Source organism: Ascaphus truei, chromosome 18 (assembly GCF_040206685.1).
Source record: "Ascaphus truei isolate aAscTru1 chromosome 18, aAscTru1.hap1, whole genome shotgun sequence".
NCBI classification, from domain to species: Eukaryota; Metazoa; Chordata; class Amphibia; order Anura; family Ascaphidae; genus Ascaphus; species Ascaphus truei.
In genome coordinates, this window is record NC_134500.1 from 7,500,353 (window position 1) to 7,516,539 (window position 16,187).

Consider the following 16,187-nt stretch of genomic DNA (forward strand, 5'->3'; position numbering starts at 1 on the left):
CACGAGATTGCTGCCCTGTATAATAATGCCGAGTACCTCTGTATACCTCAAGCCCAAGGCAACTTCTGACGGGAAATGTGGGGTGTCCAAATATGAACGTACGGCACCCATCCGCCCCCACTGGGGTTATTTAGGGGACAATTAAAGGGTATTGGGATTCAGCTTGGCTTTAGCTCCGTGAGTCGTGGTATTTACTGTACCACGGCTCCGTTATCTTCCGGGTGGGTGGGCGGGGGTGAACATGGAAGGATTCTTTTAATCCTTTCGCCCTATTGCAGGGGCTCAACTCCAGTCCTCCACCCACCCCAACAGGCCAGGTTTTCAGGATATCCCAGCTTCAGCACAGGTGGCTCCGTCTTTGACTGAGCCACTGATTAAGCCATCTGATGGAGTCACCTGTGCTGAAGCAGGGATATTCTGGAAACCTGACCTGCTGGGGGTCGGTGGGGGTGCTGGAGTTGAGAACCTGTAAGCTCTTTTACACGTGTCACACAAGGTATGTAGCAGCATTTAAGGACTAGAAGTTAGGTTACCTGGGACAGCCTCACACAGGTCTCCTGAGTGCATGGAAAATGCAATTTTTTTTGTGTGCGCATTAAACTGGACATTTTGTACTTTACACTGTTTTTTGTACATTTAGACATTTCAATGCTCTGTATAAAATAAATGCTGCAGGATTGTTCTGGAGTTGCAATCGAGTATTAATACTCTTTAAATTAGGTAGTGTTTCTAAGGTTATTTATTAAGTACTTTGTAGACATAACTAACCCCATATGGGTGGGACTTTAGCATTATACACTGCGGGAGTTTAGATTATAACCTCTGGGGTTGATTATTGGTGGGGTAACCAAACTCCTACAGTGCCTTTACATCTTAGAACATTATGCATCAAAAGATTAAGTGCAAATGACTTGGCTCTCAGAGGAAGATCGCTTTTATGCTGATGTGTGCCATGGTAATAATACCCCATCCGAATATATTAGTGATGGTGAAAGAGATGCTGTGTAAGTGTAATTCAAATTAAGTAGCAGTACATGCATAACTTCTCATTTTAGGGAGAGGGGGGGTCCGTTTAAAGGAGCGATCCCAGCAATATCCTACATGTGTTTATTTAAAGAAATCAGCTCTGTAGTATTAGATGATACTTACAACTTAAAAAAAATCAACTCTTAATGACATTTTTAATTAGTTTTACTATACTGAGCATCCTGTGATTTCTATAGCAGGCTGTAGCCCACCTCCCCAGCAGTGCAAGATCTTTCTAACACTTGTTTGTGCCAATGTTCCCAGCAGTTTGAGCTGCAAACTGTAACAATAGATAACGTTACCTTAGTAATAAAATAATACATTGTAGCTGCTGAGTTACACGGGCTGAAGGATTGGTTGGAAACAGAAAGGCGGCCATCAGGGGTCCCTAACGCTAATATAAATTCTTAATAACCTGTGTAATAACAGGAAGAATGATTTATAGTAAATCTGTCAATATTAGTTGCAAAGTTCTGAGTCTGACTGAAGCTTTTATTAACCTGTACATTACCAGGAAAAGCACTCTTTTAAAGGTTATTAAGAATTTATATTAGCGTTAGGGACCCCTGATATGTGGTCTGCCTTGGCGTTGGCTCAGGGGCTTACAACAATTTTGGCCAAAAATGTCAAACTAAAAGACCATTTTACTTATTAGATATTTATACATATATATTTAGGCACTGTACCGTGTATGAGTTTCACTGGATGTGCTAAAAACTGAGCTTTGTCTGTGTTTTATGTTCTGTCTCTGGTTTTAAAAATATATATTGCCATGCTCAGTAGCACTCCTCTGTGACACTCATATGCTTATATATATGTTGTGGTCATTTTGGGGGTTTAATAGGAGCTTGTTAGGTGTCCAGTATGTTGAATAACCCCAGAACCCAGGTCTGTTACGTCAGAACTCTCAGCCTGGACATATCTTAGATTTCAACTGAAACGAACAGACGTGTTTGAGACTCCCGCATCAAATCAGAATCTTTTCAGAGCTTTTTTCCCGGTTCCGTTCTGCCACCCAGCAGTCTTCCCTCCCAGCTGGTATCGGACGGTGTTAGAATCAGTGGTGTTTTTGTGCAGTGCCATGGAATAACATAACACGCTGCCGGCGACGAAGGGGTTAATGTCCTGTAATACCATGTAATCTGGTTTAATGCCGGTCTCCCAGATCAGGATTACACGTTGCATGCACCGGAGATGATCTTCTCCAGATGCCCGGGTATCTCTGGAACCAGGATGACATCACGGCCCTCCGGAACGCCGGCCGCCCCCGTGGCTTCCCGCCCCCGTGTCCTCCCCGTGGGCATAGCGCTGCTGCTTCTTCTCTCACTGGGTAAGTGAGTAAAACAAGTGGCAAAAACCCTTCACTGTGCAGAGCACAGCAAATAAAGATACCACCTTCATGTGTGTAGGTTACCGACTCTGCACTTCTTTAACCCAGGCTGTGCTGAAAAGCTGTGTAATGCGGCAGGCGTACGCTGATAGGGTTCCATGTTAAAATAGGCAATAAGTAAAGAGTGACTGTGATGGGAGGGGGTAACCGGGCTATACAATAAAGGTTAAGCACTTCTGGTTACCCCTGAGACCGTGTGGTCCCTGGCAGCTGCCTAGCACCATAACCCAGGGGCCAGGGACTATACATGTGAGAATAAAGTGGCCCCTGCTTTTCCTGTTTCCGTGTTCCCTTTGCCCTAGAGACGTGACACTTCTTGTGTGTAAGTTTTAGGTGGGATGATTGGGTCGAAATGCAATTATTTTGTTTGCAGGATTTCGGGGGCCAAAGTTACCGGTAGTCCCCTAATTCTCCCCGGCGAGCAGGCATGATTTGCCGGTACGCGGGGTGAATTACACGGGGGCTTCCCAGTGTCCCCCAGACTCTTGCTTTTCGAGCCCAGATCCGTTTCCCTTATAAGAATAAAGTCCCCCGATGTCCATACTTTATTAAAACATATTTTATTATGCTTTGTGCTTTTATTATAAATGTCTGCTCAGTCAGCCCAGGCTCCATATAGGTGCCGGGGAGTGGATTGGTGAGAGGTGTCGGGGTGCTAAGTGGCCGGGGCAGGGCGGAGTACTGAGTCCGGAGAACAGAGACCTGCTGCGGGGAGGACACTCTGGTCTGCCAGACTCAGTGGAGCTTTCCCAGTAGGTGGCAATGGGTTGACTGGGGGAAGCGGCAGAATGTCGGTGTGTTTCCCATTGGTCAATTCGTATGTCCCGCCCACAGTGCATCCCGAGCCAGCTTGGCACGACCCCTCCTCTGACGTCAGCCAAAGGACGAGCCCTTATCCCTATTGGCTGGCGGGGAGGAATTCCCACGCTCTGATTGGTCGCTCCTCCTACTTCCATGCTGAACATAGAACAGCGGAAGGTAAGTAAGGAGAAGCCCCAGTCAGAGAACCAGAAGATCCTGTGACTCGGGCCTGCGATGCAAAGGCGGCTTTTCTAAGCTGCTCTGTTACGAGTAGCAGAGAAACCGGCTTCATTTCTGGAGCTAAGAAAGCCGCCTATCTGAGGCCAAGTCACACGCCAGCTCCAAGTTCTCGTTCCAGAACGGAGCGGTCCCGGCTAGAGCTTCAGGCCAAAAAGAGGACCAGGAAGCCCGGGCGGATTTCCCGGTCAGGGTAAGCCTTCCGAAGCAGGCGCCCTGCACCTATTTCAGCCCAGATTTCACCCCCTGACCCCCAGTAAGTGTGTATTTTACCTGCATCTCTGTATTTCACGGGGGGTACGCGGGTTTACCCGAATACACCTCAATTTATTCCACTACTGTGTTTTGCCGCGTGAAGGATTCCGGTATAAATGTGTTAAAAGTCCTGGTCTCCCGTGACTGTGACACACCGTGTGATCATCTGCATGTCATTACCCAGAATTCCTGGCTACAGTGTATGTTAAGAGATAATGGGGAAGGGCAGGGTGGCAGGCTGGTCTGGGACATGTAAATGAGCTCATGCGGGATTTTTATTTTCTCTTTTTCTGAACAAAGTATCGTGTTTGCGAATCTTCCAGCCTCCTCCTCCTACAGGAGTTCCACGTGAAGCTGGACCAGGGTAACCCAACTCCTAAAGAGCACCAAAACATTTTTGGAATGAATTACGTTTTGTACTATATATTGTTTTTGTTTACCAATGGGAAGTGTTAAAAAAATATATATATATATGTATATATATTAAAAATAACAAAATACAGATTCTTCTTGAGTTGTTTTAGAGTATTAATACTCCTTTATATGAGGGGGTGTGTCTAAGATATTAAAGTACTTTATTGATACAAAATCCCATCCATAAAGAGTTCATTAGCATGATGAATTGCTCAGAATTAGTGGAGGGTGGGCGGCTGCCGCAGCATGAATAACCAGCAGGGGGGGGGGGGGGGGCTGTATCGTACTGCAGCTTTAACCAGGGCCATCTGGCAGCACAGGGGTTAATGAATAATAACTTTATTTCATACAGTGCTTTTCTCCCAATGGGGCACAAGGCGCGTCACAATTACAGCACAGCGCGTGGTGCGCAGCACACGGGAATGTTGCAGACACAGTCCCTGCCCCGCAGAGCTTACAATCTATGATTTTGGCGTCTGAGGCACAGGGAGATAAAGTGACCTTACCCAAGGAGCTGACACTGACTCAAAACTGACTATTTTACGAACTAGATTGGTTATCACTAGAGTATAGGTTCAAAGTTCATCTTTCCTGTCTTGGCTTCAAATACTTTATGGGCAAGTTACCCAGCTACCTGAACAAGCTCCTCACCCTACCACACGCAGCACTTAGCATCTGAGATCAGACTCCAAAAAAACTGTTCATGGTCCCAAGGTTCAGCAAAGAATCCGTCTGCTCCTCCTTCTCTTACCGTGCACCCCAAAACTGGAACAACCTACCGGAGACTCTCACAGCCGCCACCAGTCAAGTTCTTTCAAAACTAAGGCTGTCTCACATTGTAACCTGGTCTTTAACTGTTAAAGCTATATTATCTTTAACTGCTCATGCATATCTTTATATATAATGATTAACCCTGTTAATTTAATGTAAACTTGTACATCAGACAGGACACACCCGAAAACGAGAGGTAACTCAATGTATTACTCCCTGGTAACATGTTATAAATAAATACATTTATAAAAGCCGACCACAAAAGACACAGCACTGGAATTCTCAAATGTCACAGTGAGAGCTTGGCATCCCAAACCAGTATCTCCCACTTCAAAGACAGGAGGGGCTTCACCCGTAGAAATGACCATTTCCTTCCCTCAATTGGCTGGCTGGGGGGGTTCTACTTTAATGTATCGCAAAAGTCGACCAAAATGCAACATTCCCCCCCCCCCCCTGCCCGAAGCTTTCACCGTCACAGAGAAGCGGCCCCCAATTAGAGCACAATCTGTAACTAATTCCCCTGAACGGACACAGTTTCCTAAATAAACACGAGTGACGAGTTCCCCCCGTGAGGTCATTACGCGCTCGCTACTCCGCCAGTATCAAAGCTCCATTGATTTTCTAATTGCCAAACCCTGCGTGCGCCCCCCCTAACGAGACCAAATCATTTCCTAGAAAAAGTGTTTCTCTGGCTAATCCTTTCCGGGAACAAGAGGGGGGGAGCCAAGATCCCAAACACTGTCGTCCCGAGGATTCGGAGAGGATTCAGGGGCCTGGGAAACGGAGCCTCATGCGCTAGAAAAGAATGGAGGAGGTTTATTTCCAGCAGCGTTTACACCAGGGGCGGCCAGTGCCACTCCTCAAGGGCCACCAACAGGTCAGGTTTTCAGGATATTCCTGCTTCAGCACAGGTGGCTCAGCCTCCGACTGAGACACTGATTGAGCCACCTGTGCTGAAGCAGAGAGAGCCTAAAAACCTGACCCGTTTGTGGCCCTTGAGGACGGAGTTTTGCCCACCCTTGGTCTGCCCTTTACTTAATGCAGCTGTTAACGTGTTATTAATGCTCGTTTTGCCTTGGATCTGACCGCGCGGCCCAGGGTGGACATTCAATCCCAGTCTCGCTGGACATCAGGTTCTAATGAACACAATGTAAAGAGAAATTGGGGGGGGGAGGGGGGGATTTAAAACAAAACAAAAAAAGGGGAACCTTTGTTCCCATGAGGAAGAGGTTACAGGGTTTCATTTGTGGTCCTGGTATACCAGGAAGCACAAGGTGATTTGTAGCGCCATCCATGTACACAGCGCGTCACAGCAGTGACACCCAGGACATAATAATATGACATATGATGGGAATAAGCGCTTCAGACATAACAATAACAGGAAAAAGGAGTCCCTGCCCTGAAGAGCTTACAATCTAAGTGGTAAGTAGGAAGGACGTACAGAGACAATAGGAGGGCGTTCTGGTAAGTGCGTCTGCAAGGGGCCACGGTCGATGTATGAGGTGTAAAGTATCAGCCACGGAGCTGCCCATTTATCTCCGGGCTACAAAATTGAGATCATTAAAACCATTATCCTCTTTGAGAAATCTGAGGTTTTGCACCCGGGAAACTCCGATAAATAATCGCAAAGGGAAATGTGCGCAGGGGTCCATCAATCTCTCTGTGGGGGTACCCCAGGGCTCTGTCCTGGGACCTCTTCTCTTTTCTCTGTACACACTCTCTCTAGGTGACTTAATCACATCTCTTGGGTTTAAATATCACCTCTATGCTGACGACACACAAATGTAATATTCAACCCCTGACCTTACACCTGCGGTACAGACCAAAGTTTCTGAACGTCTCTCTGCGATATCATCCTGGATGTCCCTCCGCCGACCCAAACTTAACATAGCTAAAACAGAGCTCCTCATACTTCCTCCCAAACCTGGCCCTACTACCTCCTTACACATTACTGTTGGAAGTTCTGTCATACACCCAGTAGCCCAAGCACGCTGCTTAGGGGTCACACTCGACTCCTCTCTCACATTCTCCTCTCACATTGAAAACGTATCTAAAACCTGTCACTTTTTCCTCCGCAATATAACAAAGATATGCCCTTTCCTCTGTTGCTCGACTGCTAAAACTCTGACTCAGGCTCTCATTCTCTCCCGTCTCGATTACTGTAACCTCCTGCTGTCCGGCCTTCCTGCCTCTCACCTGTCTCCCCTACAATCTATCCTAAACGCTGCTGCCAGAATCACTCTACTCTTTCCTAAATCTGTCTCAGCGTCTCCCATGCTGAAATCCCTCTCCTGACTTCCTATCAAATCCCGCATCTCACACTCCATTCCCCTCCTCACTTTTAAAGCTTTACACTCTTCTGCTCCTCCTTACATCTCAGCCCTAATTTCTCACTATGCACCATCCCAACTCTTGCGTTCTGCTCAAGGATGTCTTCTCTCTACCCCTTTTGTATCTAAAGCCCTCTCCCGCCTTAAACCTTTCACACTGACTGCCCCACACCTCTGGAATGCCCTTCCCCTCAGTACCCGACTAGCACACTCTCTATGCATCTTTAAGACCCACCTTAAAACACACTTGCTTAAGGAAGAATATGAGTAGCTCCGTGGCTAACACTATACGCCTGATACATAAAGCTTGGCCCCCTGCAGACGCACTTACCAGAACTCCCTCCTACTGTCTCTGTACGTTCTTCCTACCAATTAGATTGTAAGCTCTTCGGAGCAGGGACTCCTTTTCCTAAATGTCACTTGTGTCTGAAGCACTTATTCCCATGGCCTGTTATTTGTATTATTTGTTATTTATTTGATTACCACGTGTATTACTGCTGTGAAGCGCTATGTACATTAATGGCGCTATATAAATAAAGACAGACATACAAACATATATACAAGTCCCAAGTTAAGTTTAATTACAGAATTAATCTTTGTACACAGTGAGCCCTCCTCACCTAAACCAGTATATAACACCTCTACTATTTCCCAATGATTTAGCTGAAGCACAGAATAGCAGGATACCCCGCAGGCTGGCAGCTAAATCCCACCCATAACGCACTTCCCAAGCTCAACAAGAAGGTCTTAACACAGTTGTTGCTTATGCCAGGGGTTCTGCTCTTCCCCCCTGCTCGTGCCCCCCCCCCCTCCTTACCTGCTCTCTGGCGGCGTCATATGACATCACAACGTTAGGGAAGAGCGCGGGGCCTCTGTAACTGCCGCGCCCCGCCACTCTTTGCACCTCTGGACTGAGCCACTGATTGAGCCACCTGTACTGAAGCAGGGGTATCCTAAAAACTCTGACCTATTTGTGGTCCTTGAGGACTGGAGTTGCCCCCCCCCCCGTGCCTCCCCAATATCTTAACACAAAGTTTGAACCCCTTTGCTGGTGGCTGTGCTGGAATGTACTGTATTGCTCTTTCTGAATACTCCAGTAGTTAAGGGGTTAAAAGGGACCTTCCCCCGCGTCTCCTTTAATGCCACCAGAGGGCGCTCACCGTTTAATATTTACCACATCAATGGCTTTACTGTCTTATTCTGCGGGTCCTCAATTCTTAAGCCAAGAGCGCGAGCCCCGCGTGCGTTTCGCTCCCCAGGCTGGGCTGTCACCCTGCCCCCCGCTGAGAAAAACCGGCCCCGCAGCGAGAACAATAAAACTCTCCCCGAGATGTTCCTCACGTCACAGAGCGCTGACAGGGCGCCTCGCTACATAGGAAGACGTTGCTTCTACATCTGCACTTGGGCATTTCCCAGACCAGTCCCTCCCTGGCAGATCTTGTAATCCAAGTTTCTGTTGCTCCTGTTGATACATTTAAATGGTCCTGAATGTTACATGCGTGACCCCTCCGGGGAAGTGGAACACCGCGGCGGAATGATCCGGGGCATACACCGTGGGCGGGCGTTATTTGGCACAAAATTCTCCATAATGTCAATTTAATTTGATTTATTATTGGTTAAAAGAAGGGGGGCGGGGGGGGGGTTCTTACCTAGGATTGAATGATCATGGGATGAATTGTACGTACGGGGACAGTTCCGATGAAGGACTGGGCAGCAATCTCATTACTAGAGCCGGACTTGTCACAAAGCGCTGACGCTGAAGTGGCTGAATTTGGTTCATATGGGAACAGTTTAGTGATTCTACTCTCAATAAGCTTGCAGTCTAAGGCCTCGGCCATGGTTCTTGCTGGCGGGCGGAGGCGTGCTGAGGCTGAGGGAACAGCGCGCCGTCCGTGGGCGTGTCGGCGGGCGGGCCAGTGACATCACGGAGCTGGTTCGCCCTCATTGGGTGAACCGCTCACGTGACCGGCCCTGCGCTCTGGCAAGCAGGAAAATTAAAAATTTTCCTAAGACCTACGCTTCCGCGCGCTTGCAGAAGCGTAGGCGAGCCCCTACTAAAGCCGCTCTCATTGCGGCTGTAGAGGCTCAGTGCCGAGCGGAAGCGCGCCTCAGACGCAAGCACTATCCATGGACGCGGCCTAAAGTGACGTTGATTGTAAGCTCTTCTGGGGAATCCTACAGGGAATCCTTTGCTGATGTCACATTCATGTTGGAGCGCTCCTTCCCATTGGGTGTTACATTCAGGGCTTTTGTTGTGACGGTTCGTGTCGGTACAATGCACCAGCGCCTCTTTTTCTTACCGTCTCCTTCATTTTCTGCTTTTGACAATTCATCGCCATGACTACGTGACCTCACACGGCGTTGCCATGACACGAGCGGGAAAGAAGCCCGGCGTTTTCCCCCGCAGTCGGGTGTCTGCGCCTATTTTTCCCCCCCAAAAAGCACTGGTTGTATTATTGTCACGTGTATTACTGCTGTAAAGCGCTGTGTACGTGGATGGCGCTATTTAAATAAAGATATGCATATGATCAGTCACCGGGCGTACAGTATATACGGTAAGTGGCTTCTCAGCTGACTTTGCCAGAGATAATATGGGGACAGTCTGGTTCTTCCTGGTTTACAGACCTGTAATTTAATCTTCACTGCCAATTATCCGATCATCCCACATAAATTACAGTGCGCTAATTCTGGGAACATGCAACCAAACGTGTGCCAGAGAATAAGGACACCCCCTGTGCGTGTGCGTGTGCGTGTGCGTGTGCGTGTGCGTCTGGGAGACTCCGGGAACAAGTCACATGTCTTATTCTATGTAGCTTTTCCTTCGATTGCAAGCTCTTTGTCACAGCCTACAGTATCTGCTGCATGTGTGTGTCTGTGAGATAAACTCAGGCAGCCAGGCTGGGGCATAAAGCAGGTGATAGGGGGGAAAGGGCATGCCCGCTATGTATGTGTTGTTACTATTGACCTGGCCTGCATCGTGCTACAGGAAAAACATCAGTCCTCATCGCAGGCTGAGATACAGTGTCTGCAAGCGCAGGGACAGTATCCCTCACCATCCCTGGGGAGTTGATTTTCGGGTTGTGTTTGTGGAATAAGAGTGTGGGTGTTATCAGGTTACTGGTTTTAGTAACAGACGGCCCTCACAGCCCCGATCTGCGTGTGTGTTTCATTGCGACTAATGAATGCTGCATAGTGTACCCATCAATTTATAAGTAGCCTGGGCTGAAGAGCTTCCACTCTGTTAAGGGGTGTGGGACAGAGGGGTGAAGTGACCGGCCCAGTGCTTTAACCACTACACCCCTCTGGCACTCAAGAGATTAAAGCCGAGACAGTGAATAAATAAACGCCAATGTACATCCAATATAACAAACCATTTAGTTCAGGGGCGGCCAACTCTTCCTCAAGGGCCACCAACAGGTCAGGTTTTCAGGATATCCCAGCTTCGGCACAGGTGGGTCAGTCTTTGACTGGAGCCACTGATTGAGCCACCTGTGCTGAAGCAGGGATATCCTGAAAACCTGACCTGCAAGGGGGGGGGGCCTTGAGGACTGGAGTTGAGCCTCATTGTTTTCGCTTTTTTCCATGCAGTAGAGGAAACACAGAAGGACACAGTATCACATTGGTAGTGTAGGTGCCTGCTGGAGGGTTACCTTAACGTGAGTGCAGGCTTGATACGTTACAGCCAAAATATTGAACTAAATTACCCATAATTAGGACAAGCAAAAAAAAATATAGAAATAAATCAAATAACGTGTCACATTGGGCGTGCGCTGGGGTTTCTGTGTTTACGGGTGTATATTTGGGGTCACTTTTCCAGTAGCTCTCTAATGGACGCAATATATACGTACAGAATACGTGGGGTCTGTGCGCTCACTAAGATTGTGTATGTCTCATTGTTGAAGCCGGGGACACATCTCTGAGAAAGGCAGCAGTCTAATACAAGGAAACGTCTTGCGCTCTCTGTGCTGAACTCCCGACCTCTCGGCGCTGCGCCGGGTAACTGAGCGCTGAATCACGGCTCTCCCGCGAGTAAATGTCACAGAAGTTTAAGAATGTGACACCCAGCTCTTGCAATCATATTGTTGTACCTGTGTCAATATTTACTTTGCACAGACCTCATCGGCCATCGTACAAGGTGTCATTAGCTGTCGCTCTGCGAAGATAAACTCATTCCTACACATTGCGGGCTTTGTGTAGGGGACAGAAGAATGGAGCTTTACAGGTTTGGGGATTATAGAGGGGCCCTGGGAGACAGCGGGTGGAACAGGTTGCACTGAGCCCAGTAGGGCAGTGTGTACAAGGGGTCAGCAATGTGACGCACAGGGTGACGAGGGAACTGGATCTGCAGGTTCTGTTGGCAAAGCCCCTCAGGGCGGCTAAGTGACAAATAACTGCGTACTTCAGCAGCCCCGGAGACCTGACTTCAACGGACCGGGGAGAAATATAGATTTAGCATAGATCACCCACTTAACCATGTCACTGCCATTAGGACACTTTGCCCCTAGCAGGGACTGACCCCTTAACCATGTCACTGCCATTAGTACACTTTGCCCCTAGGAGGGACTGACCCCTTAACCATGTCACTGCCATTAGTACATTTTGCCCCTAGGAGTGACTGACCCCATAACCATGTCACTGCCATTAGTACACTTTGCCCCTAGGAGGGACTGACCCCTTAACCATGTCACTGCCATTAGTACACTTTGCTCCTAGGAGTGACTGACCCCATAACCATGTCACTGCCATTAGTACACTTTGCTCCTAGGAGTGACTGACCCCATAACCATGTCACTGCCATTAGTACACTTTGCTCCTAGGAGTGACTGACCCCATAACCATGTCACTGCCATTAGTACACTTTGCTCCTAGGAGTGACTGACCCCTTAACCATGTCACTGCCATTAGTACACTTTGCTCCTAGGAGTGACTGACCCCATAACCATGTCACTGCCATTAGTACACTTTGCTCCTAGGAGTGACTGACCCCATAACCATGTCACTGCCATTAGTACACTTTGCTCCTAGGAGTGATTGACCCCTTAACCATGTCACTGCCATTAGTACACTTTGCTCCTAGGAGTGATTGACCCCATAACCATGTCACTGCCATTAGTACACTTTGCTCCTAGGAGTGATTGACCCCTTAACCATGTCACTGCCATTAGTACACTTTGCTCCTAGGAGTGATTGACCCCATAACCATGTCACTGCCATTAGTACACTTTGGTCATAGGTGGTATTAAAAGTTTAAACTAAAAACAAGTTGCACGGGTGCCATTTTGTATATTGGGATGGAGTCAGCAACACACTGCTAAGCAAGCAAGGGTTAATGATGCCCCTCCCCCCCTCGGCGTCCGCTCCCTCGGCCCGGGGCGCCGTACCTTGGCCGTCTCTTGAAGACCGCTCAGTCCCACCTGGTTCGCATTTAACGGGCGACGGCTGCGGAGTTTGTGGAGGGTGGAATGTTTTAAGTATGATCCTCCTGCTAGGTCTGTCATCACAGGGCCCTCTAATGCCCCTGGACAAGCACCCCTCCCCCCCCTGGGGGGGGGGCTGTTATTAGAACACCAGGCGGCAGAGTGTCCCAGCGAGGGGGGGGGATTAGAGAGGATGATGGGGGTCTTTGTTCAGATGCAGCACACCTGGACGCAGATCTGACCATGAGAAGGAGTTCTCTGTTCAGAGGAAGAAGATACCATCTATTACTCAGCGCAGCTGGCCAGGGCGCATTTTAACCCTTCGCTGCCGTCGCGTTGCTAGCATCTCTGGTCACCACAGAGGTTAAAGGGGGCATGGGCACAAACATGCCACGTGTGAGCACATTCACACGTCTCAGCCAGGTCTGCAACCCTGCCCTTCCCCATTATCTCTTAGCATACACTGCTTCCACTGCAGCCAGGGATTCTGGGTAATGACACGCAAATGAGCACACAGTGTCACCTTTTACATCATGTCCATTTTAACATGGGGCCCTTATAAGCATATGCCTGCCGCATTACACAGCTTTTCAGCCCAGCCTGGGATAAAGAAGTGCAGAGCCAGTAACCCTACTCACAGACAGCTTTTTCGGCCTTTTGGGTCTGATCAGTGAGAGGCCGGTTATACTGGCGTTGCGATGTGAAGCTGAAAGTGGCTACAATCAGACACAACAAAAGTTAGGGTGGCTAAGCAAAGATTCAGTCACCCCCTAAAGTAACAATCTTACTTATTTGTATCCTGTCAAAAAGAAACATTGAATTGGTGCAGATTAGTGATTTCGTTTTAGTATTGATGGCTTCATAATTATTTTACCAACAAGGGAACAAATCATTTTACCTGTAAATTGAGTACAGACCGTCCTCGGTTATCCAACGAGATCCTTCTGGAAGCAGCGTCGGATAGTGAAACCGTGGTGAGTCCCATGTTAATCAGTGGCGGTGAGCATCGGATAACGCATTCAGGCGTCGGATAACGCATTCAGGCGTCGGATAACGCATTCAGGCGTCGGATAACGCATTCAGGCGTCGGATAACGCATTCAGGCTTCGGATAACACATTCAGGCGTCGGATAACGCATTCAGGCGTCGGATAACGCATTCAGGCGTCGGATAACGCATTCAGGCTTCGGATAACGCATTCAGGCGTCGGATAACGCATTCAGGCTTCGGATAACGCATTCAGGCGTCGGATAACGCATTCAGGTGTCGGATAACGCATTCAGGCGTCTGATAACGGCCCATAGGGTTGCATTGTAAAGCGTTGGATATGCCATACCTTGTAAAGTGAAATGTTGGATAACGAGGACTACCTGTATTGACAAATGGTCCTTTTACTTATTCAGGGATTAGGTAAAGCTCGTAAAGACTGCGCTTGTTTACCATGGAAATGTTCTGAAAGTTTGTAAAACAAACAAAAAAAAAATCACAATGTAAAAATACCTGTATAAAAAGGAGCGTTGAGCACCTCCACCTGTGCTAAACGTGCCCGGACATTAGTTCACTGTTAGACCTAGAAAAGACTCCAACATATAGTTGCGGATAAATGAAAGCACTTGTACATATAACACATTCTCCACCTCTTTTACTTCCGGGCTTATGCAGCTGCGGCCTCAGGTTCAGACATGTCACCTCGCACTAATTTGGGGTCAGTCTCAGTGATTTTTTTAACATCAGCGGCCTCTGACTTCAGTAGAGGATCAGTGATAAAAACAAATAAACACTTTTGCACTAAAATGTCGTATTCTGTCCCAGAACCCCCATAATTCTGACCTCCCTCTGCTCTGGAACCTTTCCCTCCTCCTTCAAACATGCAACAGTCACACCATTGCTCAAAAACAGCAAGCTTGACCCTACCTGTCTAACTATCGACCTGTGTCCCTCCTGCCTTTTGCCTCTAAACTCCTTGAACGTCTTGTATTCTCTCGCTTACTCCATTTTCTCAACACCCATTCTCTCCTAGACTCTCTACAATCTGGCTTCACTCCACCAAAACAGCCCTCAGTAAAATAACTGATGACCTCCATGCTGCCAAAGTCAGTGGTCATTACACTCTGCTCATATTACTCGACCTCTCTGCAGCATTTGACACCGTGGACAACCCTCTTCTCCTTCACATTCTCTGTACTCGTGGTATTCGGAACAAATCTCTATCCTGGATCTCCCCTTACCTCTCCCATCGTACTTTCAGTGTCTCTTCTGCTAACACCTCCAAGTCCTTTTGATCTCTCTGTGGGGGTACCCCAGGGCTCTGTCCTGGGACCCCTTCTCTTTTCTCTTTACACACTCTCTAGGTGACCTAATCACATCTCTTAGGTTCAGTGGCGTAGCTAGAAATGCGCGGGCCCCCGGGCAAAAAAAATGTTAGGGCCCCACTAATATTAAGACTGCAATTTTTTTCTCCCTCCCCCCCATCCTCTCTCTCATCTCTCTCCATCCCTCCCCCTTATCATCTCTCCCCCTCCTACCAATACATAATAAAAAAAATACAACCCCCTCCCCAATACATAATAAAAAAATACACCCTCCTCACCAATAATAAATAAATACACCCCCTCCTCACAACATAATACAAAAATTCACCCCACTCCCCAATACATAATAAAAATAAACCCCCACCCCAATACATAATAAATACACCCCCTCCCAATACATAATATATACACACCCCCTCCCCAATACATAATATATACATCCCCCTCCCCAATATATAATAAAAATAAACACCCCACCCCAATACATAATACAAAAATTCACCCCCCTCCCCCATACATAATAAAAATAAACACCCCCCTCCCCAATACATAATAAATACATCCCCCTCCCCAATACATAATAAAAATAAACCCCCCCTCCCCAATATATAATAAATAAACCCCCCACCCCAATATATAATAAATACACCCCCCCATACATAATAAATACACCCCCCAATACATAATAAATATAACCCTCCCCAATACATAATAAAAACACCCCCCTCCCCAATACATAATAAAAACACCCCCCTCCCCAATACATAATAAATACACCCCCCCATACATAATAAATACACCCCCCATACATAATAAATACACCCCCCCATACATAATAAATACACCCCCCATACATAATAAATACACCCCCCATACATAATAAATACACCCCCCCATACATAATAAATACACCCCCCATACATAATAAATACACCCCCCATACATAATAAATACACCCCCCCATACATAATAAATACACCCCCACCCCAATACATAATAAATACACCCCCACCCCAATACATAATAAATATAACCCCCCCTCCCCAATACATAATAAATATAACCCCCCCTCCCCAATACATAATAAATATAACCCCCCCTCCCCAATACATAATAAATACCCCGGTTTAGCTTGGTCTCAGGCCGGGACCCGGTGGTGGCCAGCGGCCGCACAAAGCAGTTGCCGCCGGGCCCAGCTCTCCCCTGCTGCAGGCTTCTCTCCCTCACACTCTGT